Genomic DNA, 20,552 nt, shown 5'->3' on the forward strand with positions numbered 1-20,552 from the left:
TAAATTTATGCTCCATTAAAAAAATAATTCGAACAAATAAGAATTTGTCTAAAATAAAATTTGGTTGCTTGAAATAAATTTTTTTCGGAGTGTTATTTTACAGAATTAAGGGTATGAAAGGGATGTGTTTGCAAGGTCGACGCATGTACTAGTCGTGACGCGCAGTTCCGAAAAGGGACTTGATTTCGAGGTTCTCGCATAGTGAATATATATATATATAAGGGGTGCTTTTTACCTAGCTTTCATTGGCAAGTGGCAACCCCTCGCCATATCCCGACAGACTTCGACCCCTATATAATACGAAGCCTGGTCTGCGTCATATGAACGAGACGAACCCGACCAGGCGCAACCTGTAGCTGATCCTGACCGACGCGCCTCTCTCTCTTTCTGTGTCCGGAAATTCATCCACGCTCGATTCTCAAACTAACTCTCAGTTAGACTTTGTCTCCTAAGCCGTTTACATCGTGGGGGTGCGAAGTGGAGACCAATCATTCGAGATATCATTTTTCATTTTTTACCACCTCCCATCCCACCGGATGTCAATGTCCGTAAAACCTCACGCGTGTCAATGACAATCGAAAAAAAAGTGTAAATCAAAGTGCCAGCAACTGTGTTTACAATCGGCTAATTATGTGAGAAAAATTCACGCACATTTTTCTTCAAAACTGCACAAATGAATTCTAAAATGGTATTTTTCATCTTTATTATAGTGTAATAATATTATTTTTTTTAAATCATACTTTTTGAAAAAATTCGATTCAAATAAATTGATTTGGTTCAAATAAAAATTATTTGAAATATAAATGTTTATTAGAATCAAATTGCTTGATTGAATTGCTTTTTTTACAATAAGGTACACTGAGAAAAGTGTTTTTTCTTGTTATTATTTATTAATAAATTGAACAAGTCTTTTCTTTTATTTATGTACTCAAAACTAAAAGTTTGCAAACTCAAAATTGTTTTACGTTATGTTTTTAATTGCTTTTAATTGTATATTTTGTATACAACTATATTTAAATACCTATTGTTTTTCGGGGAAAAAAATTCATTTGAAGCTAAAATATTTTTTTTTAATTGCTCCACCAAAAATTTTATTCATGCTTTAGAGAATAGTTATTATATTATATAGTGTAACATAATATTAATTTATTTAATTACAATGTACAAGCTTACAAAAGGAAAAGAATGCTCTTTAGTGCAGAAGCACTTAGTATTTTAAAAAATTGTAAAAAGTATAATATAATATAACAAATGTCGATGAAATTCGCAATGTTTATGATCAATGATTTAGAAGTAAAATTATATTTCTTTGCAAATTATTATAATTTTGTGTCTACAAAAATTTTTATAACTTTTCTCGATTCACAAATTTTAAAAGAAAATATAATTTGTAGGCAAAAAATTTTATTACTTTCTGGATGAAAAATATTTGTTTTTTTTCAATCATTGATCATAAACGTTCTATACACTTCACCGACGTTATAATAATATAGATATAAATATAATATAAAATAATAAACAAAGAAAAAACATTTTTTAACTACTCCAATAAATGTTTGTTTGTTTTATAACTGATGCTATATTTAGAATAATAAATATTTATTTCCAATAAATAACATAACCAACTAAAAACCTGAAATTTATTAATGTATTTATTATTATACAAATTGAAAATAATATCAGCAAACATTTCAAAACGTGAAATTTTCATTTCACGAAGTTTTAAAATAAAATATTTACTTAATTACATTTCCAAAAAAAAAAAAAAAAAAATGCTTTGAAATTGATCAATAATTTTCTCTCTCTCAAATAACACAGGCTTGCATAGTTTTTTATATTTTTGATATTAGAGTTGTTTCTAATGTATTTTTGTCTACTGAACACGATCCTGTGTTCCAAACTTCTTTAGCACGTCAGGATTTTGAGAAAAGTGGGGGTAAAGACCACAAAAAACGTGTTTTTGGGATTTTTAAAATATTTTTTTTCTCTTTAACCTGACGTTCTAAAGACTTCCGTTCATTAAAGCTTTATTCGCACACTTTAAGACTCATAAGGCGCAAGACCAAAAAAATAGAGAATTTTGAGAAAAGTGGGGGTAAAGACCCCAAAAAATTTTTTTTGCTTATTTTTGATATCGGAGTGGTTTCCAATGTATTTTTGTCCGCTGAATACGATCCCGGGTACTAAAATTGCCTAGAACGTCAAGATTTTGAGAAAAGTGGGGGTAATGAAAAAAAAAAATTTTTTTTGGCCTTTACTCCCACTTTTCTCAAAATCTTGACGTGATAGACAATTTTGAGACCCGGGATCGTGTTCAACGGACAAAAATTCTTTGATAAGCACTATTTGAAATGAAAATTAAAAAAAGAGTCGAATTTTGCATGCCTATGTAATTTTTAGGTGCAGTGTGTAACAAATATATATAAAAATATTAGTAAACAATTTAATTTAAAAATTATAACATTCCCAATATATATTAATAATTTTTTTTTTATCTATTCTATAGACAAAAATTCTATTATTAAATAAGCCTATTGTAATAAAAAATTGCATATATCTAAATTTGTATAGACTCTTGATAATAATCGTTTCTCATAATAATTGTTAACGATTAAATTTTAGTGAATTATCGCACTCATATTTAATAGCTTTAATATTTTATTAAATCCACTTCTGCGAATACATATAATAACGCGGCTAAAAGTATTACATTACTGTCGGAACAAATCGCGAGATATTTCTACTGGCTAAGTCTATCGGGAAATTATTGCCTTCTATATGCTTTTGTTTCTTCTTTTTTATTCAAAAATCATTCATATTCTTTGTCAATAGTTTTGTGCGATGTCGAATATTTAATTTCAACTTTTGCGAAAACTTATTTTATTTTATAAAAATATTTAATTACGAAAGAGAAAAATTAATTAAATAAATATTTTATTTGTTATTATTTGCTATTCTGCCGTACGAAATAAAAACTTACTTAACTCATATTTTCGTGAAACCGAGAAAATGATGAAAGACTGTTTGTCTTAAAAAACCTAATATAATATAAATAATTCTTTAATCTAACTTCACTTTCTAGGTAAATAAATAGAGTTCTTTCTAAATCCGTTGTCAAAAATTGATTATTTAAACAAATTATATTAAATAATTGAGATAAGTGTTTTTTTACACAAGCAAAACTTAGTTAACTCGAGTTAAGGAGTGCTTTCCGAAAAGGTAGGCGAGTTCGAGCCGCCGCTCAGAAGTAAAAACTCACCTAACTCAAGCTAGCACGCGAGGTGGGGGAATAAATACACATTATAAAAAATTTGTTTTTGAGTTAAATTTTATTCTGATTGTGATTAACAAAGATTATTTTTATTATTTTTAATTTATATATTTTTTTATTATTTTATTATTTATTAATATTTTTTTAAAAATTAAATTTTAATCAACATGTTTCAGTATAAAATTTATTACAATTAAAAATGTGTAGAAGGATTGTATGAAAAAACGGCGTTATTAGTGGAAAAACATTGATTATATTTGCTTATAATATTCAAATAACTTACAACAGCTGTTTATAATTACTACAACAGTCTTTATATAATAATCAACAGTAAAAAACTATTAATTAAACTTTTTAAAAGTAAAAAAAATCAAAGAAAATTTTGTATTTTTTTCGTTTTTTTTTTCACTTATTTATTTTTTTCTAAAGTAAACTTTTTCTAAAAAGCCGGTGCATTATTTGCAAGAATAACAAACCGGCATGATCATAGCACGCGAGATTCCGAACCAACCCGACGAGAAACCGAAGTTAAACGATGTTGAGTTGAGGAGTTTGCTTTCGAAACACAGGGTCTAGCTCACGCCACTTTTCGAAATAAATACTCACTTAACTCGAGTTAAGGTTTTCGTTTCGAAACTATGCATGAAATTCGACTACGTTTTTGACAGCAAAAATACTCAACTCGAGTTGACTGAGTTTTTGTTTCTTATATCATGCTCGAGCTACGACTTTCGGACTCCTTAACTCGAGTTAGCATACTTTTTATGTAGTATTTCTTCATTTTCTGGGTTTTCGACAATTTTTTATAATTATTTTTTTGCAATAAATAATTAAATAAAAATTTTTTAATAATACCATCAGACGCGTTTTTTTATTACGAATCCATTGATACCAAAAACTCATTTTTCGCCAAAATATGAGTTAACTAAGTTTTTACTTCGTACGGCAGTATTTTCATGTTTATAAATATTTTATTTCAACGTTATTGATTGTTTTAGAACTGAATTTATTTTTTTACTTTTTTGTCGATTCTATACTGAAAGAAATATATATTTATACTAGAGGGGCTACGCCCCCCTGCCCCCCCTATTTTTGGCGGGAAATACAGAAAGAGATGAGGGAAGGGGGAAGGACTTACTGCTTTATTAGGGTCTTAAAACAAACATAACCTCAAAATTTAGGTCAATTTTTGGCAGAGGAGGGGAAATGAGAGGAGGGAGGGGGGACTTGCGGCTATATTCAGAGCCTTGAAACGAACATAACCTCAAAATTTAGGTCATTTCTGGCGGGGGAGGGGAGGGGACTTGCGGCTATATTCAGAGTCTTGAAACGAACATAACCTCAAAATTTAGGTCATTTTTGACGGAGGAGGGGAAATGAGAGGAGGAAGGGGGACTTGCGGCTAAATTCAGAGCCTTGAAACGAACATAACCTCAAAATTGAAGAGGGGGGACTCCCTCCTCCTAGGTCAAGAATTCTTGAATCACCGGCGGCGGCGGCGATATCTTTTTATAATATAGTAATGATATATATATATATATATATATATATATATATATATATATATATATATATATATATATATATATTAAATTTAAAATGTTTATAGTAAAATTTGGTTTTTTGGCTTTTTATAGGACAAGTAAAAGATATTAAGAAACATCTTTAACGTTTCGGAATCGGTACCGATTCCCCTCGTTAAAGATGTTTCTTAATATCTTTTACTTGTCCTATAAAAAGCCAAAAAACCAAATTTTACTATAAACATTTATAATTAATTGGGACATAAAAAATTTTAATTAAATTTAAAAGTAGAAATTTTAGTAAATATTTTGCAATTTAGGTAAAACGTGTCAAAATGTGAAATATTGATTTAAAAAATACTAAATCGCAGAATAGAGTTTGTGGAATTATTAAAAATTTTATTAAAGTTCGTAAAAATTGACTAGAATTTGAAAAACATTTATTTAAAATTGAAATATATATTGTAATTTTTTATTATCAATATTTATTCCTATTTTGACACTTTTTCTCTAAATTGAACAATATTCACTAAAATTTCTCCTATACTTATTGAAATATTAATATACAAGGTGATTTTTATGTTCCGGACTCCTTAAAAAATTTTTTTAATCTTATTTTTTTCGTTTTTTTAATAAAAAAAAGAAAGTGTAATTAAAAAGAAAATTTTTTTGAACGTCTGGAGCATGAAAATCACCCTGTATATTTTCTTTCATTGTATAATATTCGTGCAGAAATTAAAATGTGGGACTGATGGGGTTCTAACTAGATTTCCCTATCTCTGATGAGGACCACGCTCTTCCCGATCTTTTTATATTTATTATATTATTATTATTATTTAGTTAAAATATCCTACTTGGGGAAAAATTTGTTAGGACCTAGTCAATTTTCCTTTAAATTGACCTATTCGATGAGATTATTTTTATTTTTATAAATAAATGACAATTTTTTTTTTTATTTCAATCTAATATTCTGATAAGATTATCAAACACTTAGGAATATTTTTGAAAAATCTCGCACGCATGGAGGATCGAACCCAGGACCATTGGGACGCGAGCCATGTACTATGACCACTAAGCTACGTTGACTTATAGATCATTGAACTATAACACTTTTTCTTGACTATATTAAGACTGAACTACCTTTTGTTTGTATTAACAAAATAACTAATGAAATTTTCACTGAAAATCAATGATATACGACTGATTTTCAGTGAAAATTTCACTAAATTATTTAGAAACCAACTTCTGGCTTAGTTCACTGATTCAAATTCAGAGAGGCTATTATAAATTTTGATATTTATTATTATAAATGGTATTAGGCAAGTTTGTTCAATTGTTGGATTAAAAGTTATTTATATCACTGTGTAAATTTCTATTATACAATATAGAATAATAGTGTGAGTACAATTTAAAGGAATATTACACGATTCATCCTATCGTGCGGTATCAAAGTATAAATTTATGTTGAACTGTTCGCGTGACTTAAAGAGAACTCTATGCAAAATTTCCATTTTCGGACCGAGATTTATATTAAGAGACACTAAAATGTCCGATTATATACAAGCCGGAATTTCGTGAAATATCGATTGCTTACCTCCGACTGTATAATACTTTAAATATATATATATATATATATATACATAGTATACATCCTCGCATACAATAGCTAGTATATATATATATATATATATATATATATATATATAAATTGAAAATAATACCTGTTTCTTGCATGCGGAGAGCGCAACAATAAAACGTAGCGCAAACATTATTTCAATTTCATAATATTAAGTGCGTTTATAATGTGTTTGCATAGGTAATAATTTTACTCAGTAAATCCATTTATTGTAATAAAGTTATTCGAGAAATATCCTAGATATATTTATGCGAGGATTTTGTACTTTATATACATATACTGTTTATATTAACAATCGTTTGCAAAATAAATGTTTTTAATTTAATAATTTATTCAAAAAGAAAAGGTTTTTTTTAATAGAAAAGTTTTTGATGTTTACTTTTTAAAAATTTATTTATTTTATAACTAAAATATAATGAAAATTAATTTCAATAAATTTTAAAGACATGATTCTACACTTTTCAGAAAAAATTATGTTGAGTCAAAATATTGCATCAAATAATTTTTTTTTTTTGTAAACATTTTGCTTCTTTTTTTTCAGTACAAACAAAAATTGCAATTTTTTTATCCAATTTTTATAAATAATAGTTATTTTTTTAAATAATAGGGGAAAGTCATCATGGTTGGGCCACCCCTGTGTTTATGGCTCTAGCACACTGGCGCCCTCTATTTTATTATGCAAATATTTGCTAGTGATGGCAACTATAACTTTTCACGTCAGTTACAGTAAAATGCAATTGCAATAAATATTTAATTTTTCAAGAAAATCAAAATAAGTGCTAAAATGACAACCAAAAACTTTTTTACAGTGACAGAAAATTTGATTAAATAACAAAAGGAATGAGCAAACAACAAAATAAAATGACAGAAATTGTTCATTACAATGTAATTTAAAAGTTTCAAGCATTATTTACCGTTATTGTTATTGTTATTATGTTTGTTTAACGTGTTTTTGTTTACGACGCCGTTTGTCATTTCCATTAAAAAAAAATTGGTTTTAATAAATTTTGGTACCATTTTTTTTTAACTTTTTAGACCGCAATTTCGCGAATAATCGGATTTTTGGTTCAGGGGGCAAATTTTATTTTAATTTCAGATTTTATTTTATCATTATGAGCTCAATTTCAGTATTTTTCTGACATTTGCGGGTCCTTTTTGGTCAATTTCCTTCATTTCATATTGATTTACTATAGTGGCCCAAGCATCAAGCCCTGGCCCAACCTACACGGGAAAAAAATTTTTTTTTTTTTTAAATGCCTGTAACTTTTACACTTTTGACCCAATCATTTTCTAATGTTCAGAAAAAACATACCACTTTAGTGTATCTTTCCAACCATATACGAGAGAATTTAAAATTTACCCTAAAACGGAAATTATGGGCACAAGTCCAAAACTGACCCAACCATGCTGACTCTCCCCTACACCGAAAAACAATATTTTGAAATTTAAAATATTATATACTTGGTACCTATTTTAGAATATTTTATACTGAAATTCAGAATATACCCAGGATCGTGTTTAGCACACAAAAATACATTGGAAATCAATCTGATATCTAAAAAAAAATAACCTTGTAGACCTGTGTTACTGATCCTGAAAAACCCCGAGAAACAAGTTTCAATGAATCGTATCAATTTTTATTTTTTTTTAACGCAAACTTCAAACGAGGATATCTTATACAAAAATAAATATTTTTAAAAGATCTAAATTGGATCGTTTTTTATTTACTTACTGAGAAGTATAAATTCAAGAAAATATTTGATTTTAAGTGATCAAACGTTTATTTATTTGTTTATAACTATATCGTTCCATTTTTTAAATTAAAAATCAAAATTTTAATTGAAAAAACAATAAATTTTTGTTTGTAAATTGGTTCCTAATTTTTTATTTTTTGGTCCGTAAAGTACGTCATTTTTAGTGCCGAAAGTAGTTCGAGGCATGAAAATTAAACTAGATAATTATAGATGAATTATAATAAATTACAAAATTGGAATAAATTTAACAAACTTTTGTCAATTAAACATATAGATTTTCCCTAAAATAATGAAAGTTACGTTATACCTATATGGATTTAGATAAAATCTTAAATTAAAGGTATAAGTTATTAGAAGAACGAACAAGTATAATTAAAGCACGTCCTACATGCCTTCAATTTCTTATCGATATATATTGACCTACTAATAAGCCTCAACAATCACTTCTTGTCCTATTGGCCTCCTTATTTATTTTTTTTTTTTAAATCAAATATTTTCGATGTACCTAATAAGAATTTTTTGGAATAAATTTGCAAAAATTTAAATATATATATGTATATTAGAGTCAATCCATTATATTTTACTCTCTAAATTTGAATTAGTAGTTTTCTACTAATGAAAGAGTGTGTATTCATTTACCAATTGAATTAGTAACAGTTTTGACTAATTTGTAGTAAAAAAAACTCACAGTTTTCTTGTGTGTATCAAATTGATACAAGAATTAAGATCAACTCATGCAACGTTTTGATTCGATATAAGGTATCAAATTGATCCAAATATTTCGATCATTTTCAAGAAATGATCTAGAATATGGTATCATTTTTTGATACCTGAATTGGTATCAAAAGTATAACTGTCATGGCTGGCATTCTCTTATTGACAAGTTTATTAATTAATTTATTTACTGCACTTAATATTAAGATATTAAAAATACTTTTATTATGAATTTTAAGAAAGAGAGAAGCGAAAACTTATAAATTGCGAGCAATTAAATAAGAAAAAATTTATTTCGAAATAAAATTAAATACACTAACCTTTATTTATGTTTATCACATAAGATTTAAGTTAAATTCATAATCACAACACTTGAAAATTTTTAATTATTTTTATGGTTCAAATAATTATTAATAATTTATTTATTATAAATGAACAAAATTTAAGCAATGTACGCTTGATAAATATTTCTAATGCGTTGTCAATTAATGCAATTAATAATTTCCTATTACACAATATCATAATCGACATATATGACATTTGTAAACAAACAGGGTTGGGAAACAAGAGCCCAAAATATGTTCGTCCAAAGCAGAGTTGGGTAGGATTCTGTTTCACGTTTAACCCCTTGACTGTCGCTGACGCAATATGCGCGGATTTAAAACTGGCCAAAAGTGCTCTTGACGCAATATGCGCAACTTAAAAAAAGTTATTAAAAGCTCCTTCAAAATCGCTGAAACTGGTTACTCGGGGGTTTTTGGGGTCGCTGAACACGAATCCGGTGTTAGTTTTTCAAAATTCAAAATGGCGTATCCAATATGGCGGACGACTTTTCAAAAAATTGATCCAATTTGCCTGAAAATCGTTTCTCGAGGTTTTCGGGGTCGCTGATTACGAATCCGAGGTCCGTTTTTTAAAATTCAAAATGGCGGATCCAATATGGCGGACAATTTTTCAAAACTGATCGGATTCGCTTGAAAATGGTTACTCGGGGGTTTTTGGGGTCGCTGATTACGAATTTGCCATCAGTTTTTCAAAATTCAAAATGGCGGATCCAATATGGCGGACGAATTTTTCAAAACTGATCGGATTCGCTTGAAAATTGTTACTTAGGGGTTTTCGGCGTCGCTGATTACGAATTTGACATCGGTTTTTCAAAATTCAAAATGGCGGATCCAATATGTCGGACAATTTTTCAAAACTGGTCAGATTCGCTTGAAAATTGTTACTCTGGGGTTTTCGGGGTCGCTGATTACGAATTTGACATCAGTTTTTCAAAATTCAAAATGTCGAATTCAATGTGGTTGAATAATGGATCAAAATTGTACGAATTCGCTTGGAACATCAGTTTTTAGCCTTCCTGATAAAAAATCTCTGCCATTTTGAATTTTAAAAAACTAACACCGGATTCGTGTTCAGCGATCCCAAAAACCCCCGAGTAACCATTTTTAAACGAATCCGATTAGTTTTGAAAAATTGTCCGCCATATTGGATCCGCCATTTTGAATTTTGAAAAACAGACCTCGGATTCGTAATCAGCGACCCTAAAAACCCCTGAGTAACGATTTTCAGGCAAATTGGATCAATTTTTGTAAAAGTCGTCAGCCATATTTGATCCGCCATTTTGAATTTTGAAAAAAATTATGGCAGATTCGTAATTAGCGACCCCGAAAACCCCCGAGTAACGATTTTTAGGCAAATTGGATCAATTTTTGAAAAAGTCGTCCGCCATATTGGACCCGCCATTTTGAATTTTGAAAAACGGACCTCGGATTCGTAATCAGCGACCCCAAAAACCTTAGTATACCAAGTTTCACCAAAATCCAAAAAAAATTTTTTTCCAACACACTTTTGGCCAAAACAGTGGAAATCTCGTCGACAGCCAAGGGGTTAAGGTTAACGCACATGTAATTTTGAAATAGGGAAAAACTGAATAATTATTTTTTAATAGTTTTGTTAAAAATAATTTAAACTGTAAAAATAATGAAAAAAATTCAAATGTTGCGATCTTTGTTCAGACAAATGAAAATTCTATTAATTAGAAATTCTGATAAGAGTGTCGAACGTTGTCTTGATCAAAAACATAAAAAACTATAGTCTGTTTCACGTTTACCTCTTAATTGCAATGTTTTCACTAATGAAATTTAATGTTTAATGTTAATTTAAATTTAATGTTTCAATCAATGAAACTAAACTATACTTTTATAAACAGGTTGAGAACCTTTTCGTGATAACTGAGCGCTCATAGCGAGAATTTGGAAAATGCATACACTTTCTGAAAATTACACAGCCCCACAAAAAAAAAAAAGTGTCATGTACTTTTGACCGGAATACCCTAACCCTATGTATTTTGCGGCGCTGAACACGAATCCGAAGTCCGTTTTGCTCCATCACGTCAGCATTTTTTTCTAACCTCAAAAAACATGTCGGATTTTGAGAAGTATGCGATTTTTTTAAAAATTGATGTATTAACTTCAAACTTGGTATCTGGGGGTTTTTTGTGTCGCTGATTACGAATCTGAAGTTAGATTTTCAAAATCAAAAATGGCAGATCCAATATGGCGGACGAATTTTGAAAAAATTTTAAGATTTACTTCAAACTTGGTATCTAGGGGTTTTTTGGGTCGCTGATTACGAATCTGATGTCAGTTTTCCGAAATTCGATATGTCTGATTCAATATTAAGGAATTATTTTTAAAAAATTGTCAGATTATTATGAAATTTGGTATCTACAGGTTTTCTAAGTTGCTGACAAGTAACACTAGGGAAGTGACATACGCCGATTTTTCTGAAACTTGGCAGTTTTGTAGTTTTTTGAAAACAATTTGACACGTATGTTTTGTTTTTCCCCAAAAGCTGATTTATGGGGGGGAAATACCCCTTGAATTTTTTTTTGGTAGGGGGACATTATTTTACAAAATTTTTCAAAAATTAATGTGCAATAGTGTATCTGGGGGTTTTTTGGGTCACTGATTACGAATCTGATGTCAGATTTCAAAAATTCAAAATGGAATATTCAACATGGACTTCTATCGGCCACATTAGATACGCCATTATCAATTTTTGAAAACTGACATCAGATTCGTAATCAGCGACCCAAAAAACCCCTAGATACCAAGTTTGAAGTAAATCTTAAAATTTTTTCAAAATTCGTCCGCCATATTGGATCCGCCATTTTTTATTTTGAAAATCTAACTTCAGATTCGTAATCAGCGACACAAAAAACCCCCAGATACCAAGTTTGAAGTTAATACATCAATTTTTAAAAAAATCGCCTACTTCTCAAAATCCGACATGTTTTTTGAGGTTAGAAAAAAATCCTGACGTGATGGAGCAAAACGGACTTCGGATTCGTGTTCAGCGCGTCAAAATACATAGGGTTAAGGTATTCCGGTCAAAAGTACATGACACTTTTTTTTTTTGTGGGGTTGTGTTATTGTTGGACATAATTTCAATCCTACTCAACTCTGCTTTGGACGAAAATATTTTGGGCTCTTGTTTCCCAACCCTGTTTGTTTACAAATGTCATATACAGTCGAATCTCCCTTAAGTTAATTCTGGTGGGGGGTTAACTTATGAGAGAATTGCCGCGTAAGGAGAAATAGTTGCGCAGTGACCTATTGCGCATGGCGGTCAATTTCAAAATATATGTTTGAAGTCTTGTGAAGTAAATGAGTTATTAGAAATGTTTGAATATTTAATTTAATATAAGTTTAGTTGACTGTGAAAAACATTGTCGGTACATACTTGTATTATTCTTTTAATTCTAAAGTTTTTTTTAGATAGAGGGGGTACGTGATAGGGGAAAATTAACTTATGGGAAGTTAACTTATGGGAGATTCGACTGTATGTCGATTATGATATTGTGTAATAGGAAATTATTAATTGCATTAATTGACAACGCATTAGAAATATTTATCAAGCGTGCATTGCTTAAATTTTGTTCATTTATAATAAATAAATTATTAATAATTATTTGAACCATAAAAATAATTAAAAATTTTCAAGTGTTGTGATTGTGAATTTAACTTAAATCTTATGTGATAAACATAAATAAAGGTTAGTGTATTTCATTTTATTTCGAAATAAATTTTTTTTTATTTAATTGCTCGCAATTTATAAGTTTTCGCTTCTCTCTTTCTTAAAATTCATAATAAAAGTATTTTTAATATCTGAATATTCAGTGCAGTGAATAAATTAATTAATAAACTTGTCAATAAGAGCATGCCAGCCATGACAGTTATACTTTGATACCAATTCAGGTATTAAAAAATGATCCCATATTCTGGATCATTTCTTGAAAATGATCCAAATATTTGGATCAATTTGATACCTTATATCGAATCAAAACGTTGCATTCCAAAATGATACCATCAAGTTTACAGTGTAGCTACTAATTGCTAGTAGAAAACTACTAATTCATAGAGTAAGTCGTATTTTTTACTTTTTCAAATTAGTAAGCCGTAAACGAATACGCACTCTTTCATTAGTAGAAAACTACTAATTTAGATTTAGAGAGCACCTAAAGTCGTTGCGGACAGTATTTAGGAAAAATCAAAAATATTTTTGATTTTCAAAAAAAGGGGTAAATTTTGAAATTAAAAAAAAAAAAAATTTTCCGCCATTCGAAAGGTCTACAATTTATGCATATAGTAGAAATCTTACTTTTGTTCGAAATACATTATTATGTATGCTATATTGCACACAAGGGTTGAAGTGCGCACGTATATGATAAGAAACAAGTAGTTACTAACGAGTTTGGTCAGCCAATCGTTACCGAACGGAAGTACATCTTTATAATATATTTTTTCATCTCTATGCAAATATTATATATTGTGAAATTTTATATAATATTTAAATTTATTTTACTTTTATTTATTTACAATTGTTTTTAAGAATATTAAAAATAAAAAAATAATTAATTATTAAAAATTTTTAATGTAACTTTTAACATTAAAATTAATTAAAATCACAGTCCTGCGAGAGTATCACAGAAAATTAAAAGGTATTAAAATATGTTGCAACGCTTATTATTTTAATCCAATTTCGCTTATTTTAATACCTTTTAATTTTCTGTATTAGTTTCTTAAATAGTTCTAGGTGTGATTCTTGTGGATTTTTTTGTGTTAAAAACGAATGTAACTTTCAAAATGCTCCATCACGTCAGGATTTTTGGTAAATAAAGCCTAAAAGGTCAAAAAAATGTCTATTTTAGCAATTTTTGAAAATATTTTTGAACAGAATTTTTTTTTAAATTTTCGACAAAAAGATCGTATATAAGAACTACTCTTCAGCTTTAAAACTCATTTTTTAAAAATTATTTTACTTTTTTTTTAGACTCTTATGACATTTTGAAATTAACAATTGTAGTTACGCTAACATTCACTTTGGGCATATATGACCGCACCTTAGAAAAATAATACTAAACATAATTCGATTTGAGTGTCAATGGGTATACTAAGGTTTTTGGGGTCACTGAATCCGAATTTGATGTCAGATTTGAAAAAATTTTAATTTCGGACAAAATATTTAAAAATTGACCAGATTTACTTGAAAGTCGTTCCTTGCGGGTTTTTGGGGTCGCTAAATCCAAATTTGAGGTCAGATTTAAAAAATTTAAAATGGCGGACCCAATATGGCGACACAACACAGAAAAAACTGAAATTAACAAATATATCCGTGGCTCATATTTAAGAATATTTTATTCTTAAATTCAGTATACAGTAGGACTCCGGTTATCCGAGCTAATGTGGACCGGACCTATCTCGGATAATCCGAATTGTTAAATATTTATTACAATTTAACATTATTATTGTTTAAACAATTATTATTTAATACAAACGGGAAAATAATATTATAAATATTCCATAATAATTTAAACAATTTGAATTTATTAAAAATAACTTATATTTATAAAAAACTAAAATTAAAAATAACTCGGATGACGCGGACTATAGACTCGGATAATGCAGAATTTCCTACTGGGACACCACCTCGGATAATCGAGACCTCGGATAAAGCGAGCTCGGATAAACGGGGTTTTACTGTATATTCTTATTTTAAGAATAATATATACTGAATTTAAGTACTTATAAAATATTCTTAAATTAAGAATAATATATTTAAGAATATTTTATACTTAAATTAAGTATATATTCTTATTTTAAGAATAATATATACTGAATTTAAGTACTTATAAAATATTCTTAAATTAAGAATAATATATTTAAGAATATTTTATACTTAAATTAAGTATATATTCTTATTTTAAGAATAATATATATATACTAAGTTTAAGTAGAAAATATTTTTAAATATGCGCCACAAATATATTCTTAATTTTAGTTTACGGTTTTTTCTGTGAATATAGCGGAAAATTTAAAAATTGATTCGATTCGTTTAAAAATTCGTTACTCGGGGACTTTTAGGGTAGATGAATTCAAATTAAATTTTTTAAATTTAAGAATATTTTTTAAAAATAATATTTTGTTTAAAATATTGTAAGAAAAATTAATATTTTACGTGTTTAAAATAAAATGTATTAGTTTGATTCTTAAATATTAGTAACAGAAACATATTCTTAAATTTTTAAATATATTTTTTTTCACTGTGATACTGTATAGATTTTTAAACAGAGGATATACATATATGAGTTTTTATTTTCATTCAATTTATTATTTTCTCATATTAAAAATAAAAAAACATTTTTTAATCAACTTTTTAATTACCTTCGGAGAGTAGTAATTAAGCTTGTTCTTTATTTCTCTTGAAATGGCAGAAAATATATATACCTATATATATATACAATATCTAGAATGAAATAGTAATCTATATGAACAGATGCCTTTCGAGAGAATTCAAGAAGCAGTCCATTAGCAGCACTTTCAGTGAGATTGTCTCAATATCCTATCTCATGAATGCACAGTAAAAACAAAATCTGAAACCGAATGTAAGCTTACTTTAATTTTTAACTTATTTTAAGCAAGAAACTTTATTTAATAATGAAAATTAGCTTAAAATAAGAGTTAGTGGTTCTCTTACTATAAATAAGCTTATAATTCGACTGATTTTTAATTCACTGGTCTTAAGTAAAAAAAAGACGACAGTGACTTTTTAAAAGTCTTTACTTGAGCTGGGTGTCAGTCCGCCGAGTCTTAAAGTGGTAGTTGTGACGTCACAGGCAAAACGTCTGTTGTGAAAACGCCATAGCGTACGCGTACAGTGAAGCGTGGTTGAGAAATGATTTTCTCGTGTTTTAATTTTGGTTTTATTCATTTATAATTCACAAGAATGGGTTTTTTTACTGCGTTTTTAATATCGAATATTCCAGCAAAGCACGCATATCTTTCACCTTTGTCTCAGCTATACTATTTAGAAAAAAAGTCGCTAAATATTACCAAAAGTACAAAACTGTGTGGAACTTGTTGGACGAGCTTAAATTATTCTAAACTATTAATTCCTAACTATATATATATATATATATATATATATATATATATTACGTATAATGTTATTTTTTAAATTTAGTTTGCAGAATTGAAAATGAAAATGACAAGATTTTTTTAAATATAAAAGTTCCTCGTCATTTTCATTTAAATAATGCAAATTTATAAATTAGAAAAAATTGTTATAAGTAATATAAATATATATATATATATATATCAAAATTCTAATATGCTTTTAAGTCATAATTTAGGATTATTATCACACCAGGTTAACGCTGAAAGACAGTCTGTAAGGAAGCTTAATTTCAGCCCTCTTTTAACATAAGACTAAATGATAGTCTAAAACCTAACTGAATTTCAGTTCTTCAACAAGCTTAGAGCTAAATTTCAGCTCGTATGACATCTTACTTATAGTAAGATAAGGGTATTCTTTTTAAACATTTTTTGAGTACTGATTTTCAGTCAATATGATCTACTTCCGTTTACATCTTGAAAAAAGACAACTTATAAGCTTAAAAGAAGATTTTGTTTTTACTGTGTGGTAGTTGTCCGATTGCCAAAAAGTTGTATAAAGAAAGATACAAAAAAAAGTATATCAATTTAAACCAGATAGGTATAGAAATAGTAAATAGTTAATATTTAAAAATATTTCATTTTTTTTTATAATTCTAATGATTTTAGAAATTCTTTCTAAAATTCTAAACTTAAAAAATTCAAAAAAAAAAATTAAATTCTAAAAGTATTCACGAAAAACAAATATTCTGAAATTTAGAATACTTGGCAACTATTTTAGAATATTTTATACTTAAATTCAGTATGTAATATTCTTAAAATTAAAATATATTCTTGGTATTTAGTATATATTCTAAATGTTAAGAAAATATATTCTAAATACTAAGAATAGGTATATATTCTAATTTTAAAAATATTACATATTGAATTTAAGTATAAAATATTCTGAAATCGGTGCCAAGTATATACACTGAAAAAAAAATAGTAGGTTTTACTACTTTTTAACTACTGTGAGTAGTACAATAGGTCCTCAACTGAATTTAAACGATACTACACGGAAAGAAATTTAGTAGCAATATTTGATAAATCTGATAGGAAATTTTAGTATTCTCTTTTTCAAACGCGGAACATTTGGGTTTGATAACGAAAATCGGTATATTTTTACCAATAGTCTTTTTAGTAAATATATTCCAGAAATTGAAATTATTATTTCGTAAATTGATAAATTTATACGAAAAAACAGAAGTAAGTTAAATCGACGCGCACTTCGTTATTTACTAAATTTATATGAAAATTTGGAAAGATTATTTCGAAATTTGTTAAAACTATACTAAAAATTCGAAGTGGTTCAGTCACCACTAGATTCTACGCCAAAGTTTTATCTCTTTCTCATCTCGAGGATAGACGAGGATATGAACTTTTAAATGCACACACACACATACACCGCATTGTTTTACATCGATTGGCTTATTTTTATTCCTAACCTATACTAACGATAATACGTATAACATTCGCAGAATAACGCTTCATATACAAATTTACGCTCATGTGAAAAACTGATGTGACCATTCTTATATACTAACCAGACATATTTTTCACCGCTTATGAGAAAGGTGAAATTATATTAAAACATGTTTAAAAATATAAATAAAAATCATTATTTATTGGGAAATAATTAAATATTTTATTATTTTTTGAAGAACAATTTTTTTTACTGATTTATTGTAAAATCTTCGAAATTAATTATATAAAAGAAATTCAGGTCCTGTATCAAGATAATAGTAAAAAGGGGCTTGTCTAAAGAGCTTCGTCAGTCTTCGTTACCACTCGGTGAGGATCAGGCAATTCCGAACGTTCAACTTCGGCAAATTTCGTCGAATCTCGTTAACTTTGATATTTCTTTTTCAATTTTCATATCAAATATATCAAAATCTAAAATAATTATATCATTTTATACAATTCTAATTACGAAATTTGAAATATTTGGTTAGAAAAATTGATAAAGAGCTTATTAAAATTTGACATTTTTGTGTTTCAATAAAAAGATTTTAGATTTCGTAAATATTATATCAAATTTTCTTTCCAACTATATTAAATATTCTTATTTTAATCTCAATCATTCTTAAAAATAGTATCGAAAATCGTTATCATGCCAAAATGTTCCGCAATTGTAACCAAATATACTAAAAAGTAACACCATAATATCAAATATTGCTACAAACTTTCTTTCCGTGTAAATCAATTACAATTTTATGGATAATTTTTGATTGGTTGATTTTAAAAATTGCGCCGTACTCTTTCAGTCGATTGATTTTTCGGCCATTTGCAATTTCGGACAAATGAAAATTCTATCAATTAAAAATTCTGGTCAATCATTTTTTGGTTAAGTAAAAATTCTGTAGTATGAAAAATCGGTTATATGGAAATTATATCAAATAATAATTCGAACAAATGAAAATTCATCTGAAAGAAAATTCTACACAGAAAATTAAAAGGCATTAAAATAAGCTGCAACGCTTCTTATTTTAATCCAATTTTGCTTATTTTAATACCAGAATGGATTAAAATAAGCAAAATTGTATTAAAATAAGAAGCGTTGCAGCTTATTTTAATGCCTTTTAATTTTCTGTGTATGCAATGAAATTCTACCCAATAAAAATTCTTTAAAATGCCTATTATGTTAAATGAAAATTCGAGTAAATAAGAATTCTGACAAATAAAAATTAATTATTTATATTTAATTATAATAATATTTTTAAGTTTTTATATTTATTGTATCTGTATTAAAAATCAATAAATATATATATATATATTTCTAACCTTTTGTAATCTGCAGTCGACGTATGTCACTTATATATATATTTTGGACGATTAAAAATGTGATATGGTATCATAATTAATAAATTTAGAACACTCCCGAAATAAAAATTCTACTAAAATGACAAAAAAAAAGTTTAACACTCTAAAATTTACACTATGTACACTGTTGATCGCACGTTTAAACAGGTCAATGCACGAATTGCAACTGATCGAGTGAATTATATTTGGGATTTATAACCTTATATCGGCTTAAGGTACCCTTTGTACTTAATGTAAATTACATACAGCTCAGGATGCACATATAAAGGTAATAAAATTCCAAATCGTTTTGACACACATTTAAAGTACTTTAAAATAATAATTTTTTTTTAAATATTACTGAAGTTATATATTTATTTCACGGAGAAAAAATATTTGCTGCTATAATATCGATATAGCTAATTTTTAGTTATTGTATAGTTAATAAAATTACATGTCACAGCAAATATGTTATAGCTATAGGGGAGAGTGGGGCAAAACCGGGTACCTCAAGTTTTCCATGATAGGTATATTTCCATTTGTGTCACCTATTACATATATATATATCTTTTATATTACAACCAACATCATTTTAATTATATAACCACTATATAAAAACTTATTTATTATATTTTATGCGACTTTTAAATTTTAGGTCAAAAGAAAATCCATTTTTTATCGAAAGTAAATCACTTATAAAACTTTTTGTGTCGATATATTCGTTTCATATAACATCTTTTTCAGTATTTTTTTACGAATAATTTTCAGTAAAAGTATAATTGTTAAATTATTAACAATAAGCTGAGAATTTTACATTTTGTTAAAAAATGCAATACGGGGCAAAACCGGGTATCAAACGGTGGGGCAAAATCGGATATAATTTAAATGCATTATACACTATACATATTTAAATTTTTTCTCCAAAGAATCGACGACATATATTTTTCGAGATCTATGTTTAACTTTCGATATATCAGTTATTTACCATATCGATAAATAAATGATAAAAAATTAATAAAAATATGAAAAATTTCGTTTTAAAAGATTTAACTGCTGTTATTCATTATTAATATATAATATATTTTGATTTTTCCTAGTTATTTTCGGGAATTTCCTAGGCATTTCGGTTTTTGCCCAAGACGATTTAGACAAATTGAAAATTTTATCATAGTAAGTCGTGCATTGATTTAAACAAACAGTTTAGAAAATATTATATCTATTAATCGAACAAACGAATAGTAATCGAAAAGTATTTACATTAATTTCGTAATTATTGATCACTTATTTTGTTCAGTGTCTCCTTTTGATTTTTCGTTGTACGCATATTTTTTAAAATGACGAGTGAAAATTCTAAGCAGC

At 27.6% G+C, this 20,552-nt stretch overlaps 1 protein-coding gene across 3 annotated transcripts in view; it reads left to right on the plus strand.

The window, feature by feature from the left end:
- Nucleotides 1-357: 357 nt before the first annotated feature.
- The window catches only part of LOC127280960 (endoplasmic reticulum aminopeptidase 2-like), a 110,662-nt gene continuing 90,467 nt past the window's right edge, over nucleotides 358-20,552 (plus strand). For 2 of the 3 annotated variants that reach the window (XR_007842910.1, XM_051304390.1), the window contains exon 1: nucleotides 359-688. The gene's annotated coding sequence lies outside the window, so the exon portion shown is untranslated. Of the gene's footprint in view, nucleotides 689-20,552 lie in introns of all 3 variants that reach the window. The other variant, XM_051304391.1, reaches the window with a different exon arrangement.

Source organism: Leptopilina boulardi, unplaced genomic scaffold (genome assembly GCF_019393585.1).
Source record: "Leptopilina boulardi isolate dan_hultmark-lab unplaced genomic scaffold, ZJU_Lbou_2.1 LbouV2_259, whole genome shotgun sequence".
In the NCBI taxonomy this organism is placed as follows: Eukaryota; Metazoa; Arthropoda; class Insecta; order Hymenoptera; family Figitidae; genus Leptopilina; species Leptopilina boulardi.